The sequence below is a fragment of the Coregonus lavaretus genome, assembly GCF_964263955.1.
Source record: "Coregonus lavaretus genome assembly, contig: HAP1_SCAFFOLD_5700, whole genome shotgun sequence".
In the NCBI taxonomy this organism is placed as follows: domain Eukaryota; kingdom Metazoa; phylum Chordata; class Actinopteri; order Salmoniformes; family Salmonidae; genus Coregonus; species Coregonus lavaretus.
The window spans coordinates 13,335-26,652 of NW_028164444.1; the positions used below are offsets into that span (position 1 = coordinate 13,335).

Here is a 13,318-nt window from a genome sequence, read left to right on the forward strand (position 1 = left end):
TGAATAAAGTGCAAACAACACTTTAGGTTGAATTAACAGGAAGTTAAAATTGTCTGATCTCATTTTCAATATTCAATACATTTTCAATAAAAGTACAGTAAGTGCAGCCAACATTTCAACAGTAGGTTTACCTGCTACTTCTGCTTTTGTTTTTCAACATAAAAATATTACAATATTAATATCAAAAATAAAGTGCAACCAACATCTCTTCAGGTTGAATTAACAGTAGGTTTACCTGCTACTTCTGCTTTTGTTTTTCAACATTACAATACAAATACAGTATTAATATCAAAAATAAAGTGCAACCAACATCTCTTCAGGTTGAATTAACAGTAGGTTTACCTGCTACTTCTGCTTTTGTTTTTCAACATTACAATACAAATACAGTATTAAGATAAAAAATAAAGTGCAACCAACATTTCTTCAGGTTGAATGAGCAGTGGATGAACCTGCTACTACTCTCATTTTAATAAACAAACAATATTCAACAAAAGATCAAGTGTAACCTACTAGGCTACTCTTCAATGACTACAGATTTTTTTTCAAAAATATCAACTGATCAACATGATCTGGCCGCAGAACACTTCTCTGTGCGTTCACTATGTCGCCAGCAGTACTAAAAACTCGTTCTGCTGGCACACTGGTGCCTGGAATGCACAGGTACCGTTTAGCAAGGGTGGAAAGTACAGGTAGCTCTTTCTCCTGAGATCTCCACCACTTCATGGCATTTTCAGTCAAAGGCAACGCATCTTTTGCTCGGTACCTTAACACCTCTGCTCTGGCTGTCTCGCTTGTGGATTTTCTTTCTCTTTGGGTGAAGGAATCGCCAAACAGCGCATCGAAGGCTTTCTTCTTACAAGGAGGTTACTCATTTGGAGCTACAATATAAGAAATATATTTCAAAATATAGTCATGTTTCTCATTAATACAAAACAACAACAATCTTTTATTGGTATCACATGAAACACACCTGTGGTCTCTTCATTGAATCATGACAGCTTTGTGCTTGAGTTTCCCTCGTCTTCCTCCTGATTTCCCATTGCTTGCATCTATTGATGTAAGAATGTGTGAACTGTTCAAATTTCTGCTCTGTAATACTGCACACATACATTTAGAGGAAGATAAAGAACAGATGAGATTTGAGAGAGGACAAATGAAAGGGGAGAAGAGAAAAGAGCAGAGGAAAGAGGAGAAGAGTTACCTGGTGGGACACTTCTGCCTCAAAAACCAGTTTTGTGTAGACCTGTTCTCTGTCCTCTTTTTCCAGGTAGGGCAGTTCTTTAAATCGCGGGTCCAACGCTGATGCTGTTTAAAGAACAAGAATATTGCATTCATTGCATTATTAAATTAAGTTGACCTGAAATTGCAAGTGATGACCACCTCCTCATACACAAAATAATCAGAAGATTAAACTTTAGTATGTTTAAAAGAAATGTGGCACAGTGATGATGTAAAGCCACCATGAACTAAGAATTGTATTGCAGATGTGACACTCTGGCTCTATGGACTTTGATATTTGAGCCAGGGTTGTTTATTTTCGTTTGTTTGGGTGTATTTCTATGTTGGGGATCTAGTTGTTTCATTTCTATGTTTGGGTTTTGTGCTTGTTTAGCCATGTGACTCCCAATCGGAGGTAACGAGTGTCAGCTGTCGGCTCGTTATCTCTGATTGGGAGCCATATATATTCTGTGTGTTTTCTCCTTTGTTTTGTGGGTTATTGTTCCAGTGTTCTTAGTTCTGTCGGTGTCACAGAGGACTTCACGTATCGTCTGTTGTTTTGTTTTCTCGTGTGAGTACTTTATTTAATAAAAGTCATGTTCACTCGCAATGCTGCGCATTGGTCCGCTCCTTTAGACGATCGTGACAGCAGATATCTTGTTTACTTTTCCATATGAAAAAACAACTCAATTTCAAACTTGAAAACGCAAAGGTGTGGCATTTTACAAATTAATACAGTCTAATAACCTAAAATATTAACCAAGTTGATTTTAATTAAGACTCCAAATTAATTACCTATGTTGAGAGCATCTTGGGTGCCTCTGTATCGTGTGGAGAGGTCACTGGCCATCACCCTCTTAATCTCTGCAACCAGGGTTGAGTCATCTTCGCATGGCTGTAGGTGTTACAGCAGTTTTGCTTGAAGAGGAGCAATTACAGAGAGAGTTGGCTGGTCTTCTTCACACATCAGTGGTTGCCATTTTGACAGGACCCATCAACTGAACAATGTCATCCATGTTGGCAATATCACTCTCACTCAGCGTGCCTACATCTGTGACCCCCTTTCGTAGATCCTTGGACATCAGAGTTGCCATTATAGCTGGCTGTTGTTCCAAAAAACGTTTAAGCATTTCGAATGAACTGTTCCATCTGGTGATTATGTCTTGGATCAGTTTATGTTTTGGTAAATCCATCAGAGTTTGTTTTTCCTGTAGGGCGTGACATGCAATCGGGCTGCGGTGAAAATATCCAACAATTCTTCGCACTTTCCCCAACAACCTGGAAGCACGGTCCACCCCCAATCCCTTCTGCGAGGCAAGGTTGAGTGTATGTGCGAAGCAGGTAATGTGTGGACTGAACTAGGCTTCTGCACCGGCCACAATCATATTCCTGGCGTTATCTGTGACGATGGCAGGATTCTTGTCGTAGATTTTGAATCATTTCACGGAATCCCAGATTTTCAACCACACTGTAGGGTCGCATGTCTTTGCAGATAAACTTGGCAATTGTTGCCGTGATGTTTTTCGCCCGAGCTGAGTTTTGGCCTAGTCTCTGACTAAACATGCAGGCGAGACCTGAGGCTTCTGCAGAGTTGACTTTACCTTTCGCTGCTGTAGCAGCGGGAACGATGCAAGAGGTGCCTGGACGGTCGGTGTTGTGTGAAATCCCATGGTGCCTTAGTAGGTGGTTGGAGAGATTTGTCGTGTTGCCGTTGTACTTTACTTGACCTTTACATATCCTACAAACAGCGAGCGACTTATTTAGAACATCTCCGTCTTTGCAAAAGCCAAAGTGTTTCCACACACTGGACCGCAATGGTGGCTTGATAATTTCTCGCTCTTCGGCTTCTCCTCTGTCGTCCGCCATGCTATGTTTGGTTGTCTTTGCGCCTTTGCGCTGCTGTTGGCGCGATGACGTCACGGATAGGCAGAGTCCAGACCACATTCACTCAGCCCCTCTATCCTGGGTTTTGGCTCTATAATGGTACTGCTGAGCTGGTTAAACTGTAGTAGGGTCCAAATAGATTATAATTATAATTATTATAATTATAATTGGTTATTTAGCAGACGCTCTTATCCAGAGCGACTTACAGATACTAGATACTAGTCATGCTGGTGTAGTCTATATATCTGAACTGGTTAAACTGTAGTAGGGTCCACATAGATACTAGTCATGCTGGTGTAGTCTATAGCTGAGCTGGTTAAACTGTAGTAGGGTCCACATAGATACTAGTCATGCTGGTGTAGTCTATAGCTGAGCTGGTTAAACTGTAGTAGGGTCCACATAGATACTAGTCATGCTGGTGTAGTCTATAGCTGAGCTGGTTAAACTGTAGTAGGGTCCACATAGATACTAGTCATGCTGGTGTAGTCTATAGCTGAGCTGGTTAAACTGTAGTAGGGTCCACATAGATACTAGTCATGCTGGTGGTGATGGTCCCCAGATGTGATGATTCATTCTGCTCTGTTTTTATGTACAATGATTTGATTGATTTGATCTTCAGAAGATGTTGTGAATTACAATTCAATGCATTCATATTATTTGTAAGTGCAATGTTTTAATCTTATACATTTACATTAATCATGATGTATGCTGTTAATGTATGTTGGTTGTCATTCAGAACCATTGAAATGTTTTCTCAATTGGTTCTCTGTCTCAATGTAATTTTCCTCAGTATCATGGAACAGGTAGTGTTACTTACTTGCTAGTTGAACTATATATGGGCCGGTTTCCCGGACACAGATGAAGCCTAGTCCTAGACTAAAAAGCATGTTCAATGGAGATGTCCGGGAAACCGGCCCTAAATTTGGCATCTTTTATTCTCCCGTACTGCTCAGTCAAGCAACATTAAACCTGTCCAGCAGGTGGTGGTATTTACCAAACAATAAAAACATCAGCTATCTTGACTTGTCACTCAGTATATCAGTAATGTTCAGAATTGTACTTTAATATCATTGGAGATTGATGGTCTTTTTAATCCACTACCCAGAGTCAGGAACAGATGAAGTTAGGTCTGCTACTGTTCAGTTATTAAATATGATTCATGGTGATGGGAAATAAAAAATCCATCTAGTAGTAGTTTTCCTTTGCTATTTATTCCAAGGTGTGTCTTTAACTTGTAAATGGATTGTGTTGAAGCTGGCATGTGGTGTGGATGATAGAATAGAGTGAATAGAGGAGAGAAGAGAGGAGGAGAGGAGAACATCATATAGAAGACAGATAAGATAGAGAGACAATTCATACCCAGGGGAGTTACTGACTCTGGCCCAAATGACTCCCTGTTCCCTACGTAGTGCACTAGGCTACTTCTGATCAGATCTAAAGTAGTGCACTACATAGGGAATAGGGTGGAGATTTGCTCACTGTCATTAGAATGAAGATTTCCATACAGGAGTTACTGTCTCTGTCCCAAATCTCTCCCTGTTCCCTACGTAGTGCACTAGGCTTCTTCTGACCAGATCTAAAGTAGTCTTCTAGATTTTACATGTTTTCTCCCTGTCATTAGAAAATGACAATATGGTAATGACTTTAGTGGTTTCCTCCCCCTTTGTGTTTTTATTGGTTGTGTGTTATGTGTGTTGTTGTGTTAGGTTTTCCCCCTGTGTTCCTAATGGAAAATCCATTAACAATGAATCACAAACAAATTATATTCCAGTTGTGTTTAGACAACTTCATGGCTGACATCCCCCAGTTCTGTTAAGACCCATTGAACTGGGTCACATTCTAAATGGTCACTTGTATTGATAGTCCATACTGGGCCTAACTGGGGTTAACCATACTTCGCCCAAATATCATACTGTAATGTTAGTGGTTGCCTCATTAGAATATCATAATGTAATGTTAGTGGTTGCCTTGTTAAAATATTAGAATATCATACTGTAGTATTATTGGTTGCCTCATTAGAATATCATACTGGAATTTTAGTGGTTTTTCATTAGAATATCATACTGTAATGTTAGTGGTTACATCATTAGAATATCATACTGTAATGTTAGTGGTTGCCTCGTTAGAATATTCGAAAATCATACTGTAATGTTAGTGGTTGCCTCGTTAGAATATCATTGTAATGTTAGTGGTTGCCTCGTTAGAATATCATACTGTAATGTTAGTGGTTACATCATTAGAATATCATACTGTAATGTTAGTGGATGCCTCGTTAGAATATTCGAAAATCATTTTACATTTACATTTACATTTTAGTCATTTAGCAGACGCTCTTAACCAGAGCGACTTACAGGAGCAATTAGGGTTAAGTGCCTTGCTCAAGGGCACATTAACGTCATTTAGCAGACGCTCTTAGCCAGAGCGACTCACAAATTGGTGCGTTCACCCTATAGCCAGTGGGATAACCACTTTACAATTTTGGGGGGGGGGGGGGGTTAGAAGGAATACTTTAGCCTATCCCAGGTATTCCTTAAAGAGGTGGGGTTTCAAATGTCTCCGGAAGGTGGTGAGTGACTCCGCTGTCCTGGCGTCGTGAGGGAGCTTGTTCCACCATTGGGGTGCCAGAGCAGCGAACAGTTTTGACTGGGCTGAGGGGGAGCTGTGCTTCCGCAGAGGAAGGGGAGCCAGCAGGCCAGAGGTGGATGAACGCAATGTCCTCGTTTGGGTGTAGGGACTGATCAGAGCCTGAAGGTACAGGGGTGCCGTTCCCCTCACTGCTCCAAAGGCAAGCACCATGGTCTTGTAGCGGATGCGAGCTTCAATTGGAAGCCAGTGGAGTGTGCGGAGGAGGGGGGTGACGTGAGAGAACTTGGGAAGGTTGAACACCAGACGGGCTGCGGCATTCTGGATGAGTTGTAGGGGTTTAATGGCACAGGCAGGGAGCCCAGCCAACAGCGAGTTGCAGTAGTCCAGACGGGAGATGACAAGTGCCTGGACCAGGACCTGCGCCGCTTCCTGTGTAAGGCAGGGTCGCACTCTCCGAATGTTGTAGAGCATGAACCTGCAGGAGCGGGTCACCGCCTTGATGTTGGCGGAGAACGACAGGGTGTTGTCCAGGGTCACGCCTAGGCTCTTCGCACTCTGGGAGGAGGACACAGCGGAGTTGTCTACCGTGATGGCGAGATCATGGAACGGGCAGTCCTTCCCGGGGAGGAAGAGCAGCTCCGTCTTGCCAGGGTTCAGCTTGAGGTGGTGATCCGTCATCCATACTGATATGTCTGCCAGACATGCAGAGATGCGATTCGCCACCTGGTGATCAGAAGGGGGAAAGGAGAAGATTAGTTGTGTATCGTCAGCGTAGCAATGATAGGAAAGGCCATGTGAGGATATGACAGAGCCAAGTGACTTGGTGTATAGGGAGAAAAGGAGAGGGCCCAAAACCGATCCCTGGGGGACACCAGTGGTGAGAGCACGTGGTGCGGAGACAGCTTCCCGCCACGCCACTTGGTAGGAGCGACCGGTCAGGTAGGACGCAATCCAGGAGTGAGCCGCGCCGGAGATGCCCATTTCGGAGAGGGTGGAGAGGAGGATCTGATGGTTCACAGTATCAAAGGCAGCAGACAGATCTAGAAGGACAAGAGCAGAGGAGAGAGAGTTAGCTTTAGCAGTGCGGAGAGTCTCTGTGACACAGAGAAGAGCAGTCTCAGTTGAATGACCAGTCCTGAAACCTGATTGGTTTGGATCAAGAAGGTCATTCTGAGAGAGATAGCAAGAGAGTTGGCTAAAGACGGCACGCTCAATAGTTTTGGAAAGAAAAGAAAGAAGGGATACTGGTCTGTAGTTGTTGACATCAGTGGGGTCGAGTGTTGGTTTTTTGAGAAGGGGAGTAACTCTCGCTCTCTTGAAGACGGAAGGGACATGGCCAGCGGTCAAGGATGAGTTGATCAGCGAGGTGAGGTAGGGGAGAAGGTCACCGGAGATGGTCTGGAGAAGGGAGGAGGGGATGGGGTCAAGCGGGCAGGTTGTTGGGCGGCCTGCAGTCACAAGTCGCAGGATCTTATCTGGAGAGAGAGGGGAGAAAGAAGTCAAAGCATAGGGTAGGGCAGTGTGAGCAGGACCAGCAGTGTCATTAGGCTTAACAAACAAGGATCGGATGTCGTCAACCTTCTTTTCAAAGTGGTTGACGAAGTCATCCACAGAGAGAGAGGAGGGGGGGAGGGGGGGGGGAGGATTCAGGAGGGAGGAAAATGTGGCAAAGAGCTTCCTAGGGTTAGAGGCAGATGCTTGGAATTTAGAGTGGTAGAAGGTGGCCTTAGCAGCAGAAACAGATGAAGAAAATGTAGAGAGGAGGGAGTGAAAAGATGCCAGGTCGGCAGGGAATTTAGTTTTCTTCCATTTCCGCTCCGCTGCCCGGAGCTCTGTTCTGTGAGCTCGCAATGAGTCATCAAGCCACGGAGCTGGAGGGGAGGACCGAGCCGGCCGTGAGGATAGGGGACACAGAGAGTCAAATGATGCAGAAAGGGAGGAGAGGAGGGTTGAGGAGGCAGAATCAGGAGATTGGAGGGAGAAGGATTGAGCAGAGGGAAGAGATGATAGGATGGAAGAGGAGAGAGTAGTGGGAGAGAGAGAGCGAAGGTTGCGGCGGCGCATTACCATCTGTGTAGGGGCAGAGTGAGTAGTGTGGGAGGAGAGTGAGAGAGAAAAGGAAACAAAGTAGTGGTCGGAGACTTGGAGGGGAGTTGCAGTGAGATTAGTAGAGGAGCAGCATCTAGTGAAGATGAGGTCAAGCGTATTGCCTGCCTTGTGAGTAGGGGGGGACGGTGAGAGGGTAAGGTCAAAAGAGGAGAGGAGTGGAAAGAAGGAGGCAGAGAGAAATGAGTCAAATGTGGACATAGGGAGGTTGAAATCCCCCAAAACTGTGAGGGGTGAGCCATCCTCAGGGAAGGAACTTATCAAGGCGTCAAGCTCATTGATGAACTCTCCAAGGGAACCTGGAGGGCGATAGATGACAAGGATATTAAGCTTAAATGGGCTAGTGACTGTGACAGCATGGAATTCAAATGAGGAGATAGACAGATGGGTTAGGGGAAAAATTGAGAATGTCCACTTGGGAGAGATGAGGATTCCTGTACCACCACCCCTCTGACCAGATGCTCTCGGGGTATGCGAGAACACATGGTCAGACGAGGAGAGAGCAGTAGGAGTAGCGGTGTTTTCAGTGGTGATCCATGTTTCCGTCAGCGCCAGGAAGTCGAGGGACTGGAGGTTGGCATAGGCTGGGATGAAGTCAGCTTTGTTGGCAGCAGAACGGCAGTTCCAGAGGCTGCCTGCGACCTGGAACTCCACGTGGGTGGTGCGTGCAGGGACCACCAAATTGGAGAGGCAGCAGCCACGCGGTGTGGTGCGTTTGTGTAGCCTGTGCAGAGAGGAGAGAACAGGGATAGGCAGAGGCATAGTTGACAGGCTGTAGCAAATGGCTACAAAAATGCAGAGGAGATCGGAATGAAATGGGCTAAGCATCTGGGAGTGGAGAGAGCAGGGCCTCCCTCACCAAATCTTCTAGCTCGGAAACTAAAATTGTTTCACTGAACCACCCGAACAAAAACTCTCCCAACTTCCGCCTTTGGAAATCAGAATTGTTGTGAACCACAGCGGTTCAATGTTTAAAGGAGTAGACTCAACCCACTTTGTTCAGCTAGCCAACTATGACTCCATAGCCAACTAGCAGACTAGCATCCAATAACAATAACACACCGTTTAGCGCCAACACTTGGTCACAACAAACCACCAATATTGTGATATCACACTAAACAGATCATTCGTGTCTGTGTCAAGTTCCTTATATGACGCAGCAATGATTAGACGTTGGCTAGCTAGGACAAGTAAATTGTGGTTAGCTACTACAGTACAGCCAAATGGTCATGTTGGGTAGCTAGCAATGGCCACTGTGTCGACTCTGTTTGAAGAACGGCTAGCTAGCTAGCTTCGTGCTACAGCTGGCACGGCCGAGGACACTGCCAAGACACAGTAACTACCCACAACAACCCACGAAGCCTAGCTATGACGCCGTAGCCAACCTGCAAGCTAGCATCCATTAACACACAACTTAGCATCAACACCTGGCCACAACAAACTGCCAAGAGTGTGTCAGCACACCAAACAGACAATTCAAGTCCGTGTCGAGTTCCCTTCACAACGCAGCAAAAAAAATAAAAAATAATAATAATTAAACGTTGGAACCAGCTCTCCAGCGTTGCTAATCGTTACCAATAGCTACCCGCTAGCTAGCTAGCCTCGTGCCTCGATACTAGTCCACAATTACCTATGGAAAGCTACTACAACCACAATACTAACCTACAATAAATTCAATACCTAACTACAGCTAGCTACCTACCTACGATCTAATACATGGTTAAGCAAAAGTTAAACGTTGGGTAGGAGTACATTACCGTTGGAACCAGCTCTCCAGCGTTGCTAATCGTTACCAATAGCTACCCGCTAGCTAGCTAGCCTCATGCCTCGAAACTAACCCACAAATTACCCACGGAAAGCTACAATAACAACAATACTAACCTACAATAAATACAATACCTAACTACAGCTAACTACCTACCTACGATCTAATACATGGTTAAGCTTTACTCAACACTACATGTAGCTTACCCCTACTTACCTACTTACCTACTTACCTCCAGCCAGAGAAAAACACGTCCTCTCCCGTCAGCTGCATCTCATATTTATGAAAATATGAAAATCACTGAATGAAAATCACTGAATGAAAATCACTAAAATCATACTGTAATGTTAGTGGTTGCCTCGTTAGAATATCATTGTAATATTAGTGGTTGCCTCGTTAGAATATCATACTGTAATGTTAGTGGTTGCCTCGTTAGAATATCATTGTAATGTTAGTGGTTGCCTCGTTAGAATATCATACTGTAATGTTAGTGGTTGCCTCATTATAATATCATACTGTAATGTTAGTGGTTGCCTCATTAGAATATCATACTGGAATTTTAGTGGTTTTTCATTAGAATATCATACTGTAATGTTAGTGGTTACATCATTAGAATATCATACTGTAATGTTAGTGGTTGCCTCGTTAGAATATTCGAAAATCATACTGTAATGTTAGTGGTTGCCTCGTTAGAATATCATTGTAATGTTAGTGGTTGCCTCGTTAGAATATCATACTGTAATGTTAGTGGTTACATCATTAGAATATCATACTGTAATGTTAGTGGATGCCTCGTTAGAATATTCGAAAATCATACTGTAATGTTAGTGGTTGCCTCGTTAGAATATCATTGTAATATTAGTGGTTGCCTCGTTAGAATATCATACTGTAATGTTAGTGGTTGCCTCATTAGAATATCGTTATATTAGAATATCATACTGTAATATTATTGGTTGCCTCATTAGATTATCATACTGTAATGTTAGTGGTTGCCCCATTAGAATATCATACTGTAATGTTAGTGGTTGCCTCGTTAGAATATTATACTGTGATGTTAGTGGTTGCCTCATTAGAATATCATAATGTAATGTTAGTGGTTGCCTCATTAGAATATCATACTGTAATGTTAGTGGTTGCCTCATTAGAATATTATACTGTAATGTTACAGTGAGGGAAAAAAGTATTTGATCCCCTGCTGATTTTGTACGTTTGCAAACTGACAAAGAAATGATCAGTCTATAATTTTAATGGTAGGTTTATTTGAACAGTGAGAGACAGAATAACAACAAAAAAATCCAGAAAAACACATTTCAAAAATGTTATAAATTGATTTGCATTTTAATGAGGGAAATAAGTATTTGACCCCTCTGCAAAACATTACTTAGTACTTGTGGCAAAACCCTTGTTGGCAATCACAGAGGTCAGACGTTTCTTGTAGTTGGCCACCAGGTTTGCACACATCTCAGGAGGGATTTTGTCCCACTCCTCTTTGCAGATCTTCTCCAAGTCATTAAGGTTTCGAGGCTGACGTTTGGCAACTCGAACCTTCAGCTCCCTCCACAGATTTTCTATGGGATTAAGGTCTGGAGACTGGGTAGGCCACTCCAGGACCTTAATGTGGTTCTTCTTGAGCCACTCCTTTGTTGCCTTGGCCTTGTGTTTTGGGTCATTGTCATGCTGGAATACCCATCCGCGACTCATTTTCAATGCCCTGGCTGAGGGAAGGAGGTTCTCACCCAAGATTTGATGGTACATGGCCCCGTCCATCGTCCCTTTGATGCGGTGAAGTTGTCCTGTCCCCTTAGCAGAAAAACACCCCCAAAGCATAATGTTTCCACCTCATGTTTGACGGTGGGGATGGTGTTCTTGGGGTCATAGGCAGCATTCCTCCTCCTCCAAACCCGGCGAGTTGAGTTGATGCCAAAGAGCTCCATTTTGGTCTCATATGACCACAACACTTTCACCCAGTTCTCCTCTGAATCATTCAGATGTTCATTGGCAAACTTCAGACGGGCATGTATATGTGCTTTCTTGAGCAGGGGGACCTTGCAGGCGCTGCAGGATTTCAATCCTTCACGGCGTAGTGTGTTCCCAATAGTTTTCTTGGTGACTATGGTCCCAGCTGCCTTGAGATCATTGACAAGATCCTCCCGTGTAGTTCTGGGCTGATTCCTCACCGTTCTCATGATCATTGCAACTCCACGAGGTGAGATCTTGCATGGAGCCCTAGGCCGAGGGAGATTGACAGTTCTTTTGTGTTTCTTCCATTTGCAAAAATTCGCACCAACTGTTGTCACCTTCTCACCAAGCTGCTTGGCGATGGTCTTGTAGCCCATTCCAGCCTTGTGTAGGTCTACAATCTTGTCCCTGACATCCTTGGAGAGCTCTTTGGTCTTGGCCATGGTGGAGAGTTTGGAATCTGATTGATTGTTTGCTTCTGTGGACAGGTGTATTTTATACAGGTAACAAGATGAGATTAGGAGCGCTCCCTTTAAGAGTGTGCTCCTAATCTCAGCTCGTTACCTTTATAAAAGACACCTGGGAGCCAGAAATCCTTCTGATTGAGAGGGGATCAAATACTTTTTTCCCTCACTGTAGTGGTTGCGTCCCCCCTTTTTCTTCTGTTGTGTTTTCCCTCAGTGTTCCTTATTGAAAATCTATTAACAATTCATCTGTCCAAAAAATCCTATTACGGTTTTGTTTTAATCACTTTGGTACTATTTTCACAAGCAGGTGGTACATTTTCACAACTCTTAGTATAAAACTCCAAGCTGGTCACGCTTGTAAGGCAGCCAGTCTTTCATTCAAAACCTGTCATTGTGCATTCATTTGGATTGGAAACATCTCTCACCACACAACCATTGATTCAAAATATAAATGTAATGAGAGCATTGGTTTAATCACCAAAAAAACTTAAAACTACTCAATTGAAAATATATCATTAACTACCAGTTAATCCAATAGCAATCACTGCAAGATAATTGTTTCAAATAACCCTTAGAAGTGCTGAAAGTAATATGCTACAGTACTGTAGATGACAGTTTACATTAGGCAATACACTTACATTACCCAACAACATTGACAATGTATCATTTCCATGATATCTATTCAATGTGTAATCAAAGGTGTGATCAATGATGACATCCTCTACAGTCATTCATGGGGAAAAAATGTTATTTTTCTGATATAATTGCGACATATAGTACTGTCTGTAATTAGATGTAAGACATTCAATGAAACATTTAATGAAAATAAAATAATGTTTAGCACGTATTAATTTGCATCAAGCCTATCTAGAGCATTTGGCCATAAATTCTCATCCACATCAGTAAATGTCCTCATTGTTCAGGCACCGCTGGAGAAACCTTTCGGCATGTTGAATCAAAGCTTGACATTGGTCTGCATTGATGTCATCACATGCCTCATCCATGGCCAGAAGGAGGGTGGCGATCGTACACCTTCCACCTCCATGATAAAAAAATAATTTAATAAGGTTGAGGAAGGAGAGTACCGGGGGGGCTGGTATAGGGTCACAAATCAGGGAGGGACCCTGAAACCATGCCTGAACCTCCTCTGAATGGTGGAACCTGACATTGTCCCACACAATGACATAGGTGACCCCTTCACCTTGACAGGCCTGCTCCATTTCATTGAGAAACCCAATGAGGTGTGCAGTGTGGTAGGATCCAAGTAATGGTCTACGTCCTACCACACCATCTTCAGAGATAGCTGCTGCACTTGGAAATGTTTCTCCCACGT

The 13,318-nt window shown here is 43.5% G+C and overlaps 1 long non-coding RNA gene across 1 annotated transcript; it reads right to left on the reverse strand.

The window, feature by feature from the left end:
• Positions 1-1,022: 1,022 nt before the first annotated feature.
• On the reverse strand, positions 1,023-2,034 carry LOC311117027. Its single transcript, XR_014611549.1, has 3 exons — positions 2,014-2,034; positions 1,202-1,305; positions 1,023-1,049 (listed from the first exon to the last, which is right to left on the reverse strand). It is a non-coding gene; the product is annotated as an uncharacterized lncRNA (long non-coding RNA).
• Between the last annotated feature and the right edge of the window lie 11,284 nt (positions 2,035-13,318).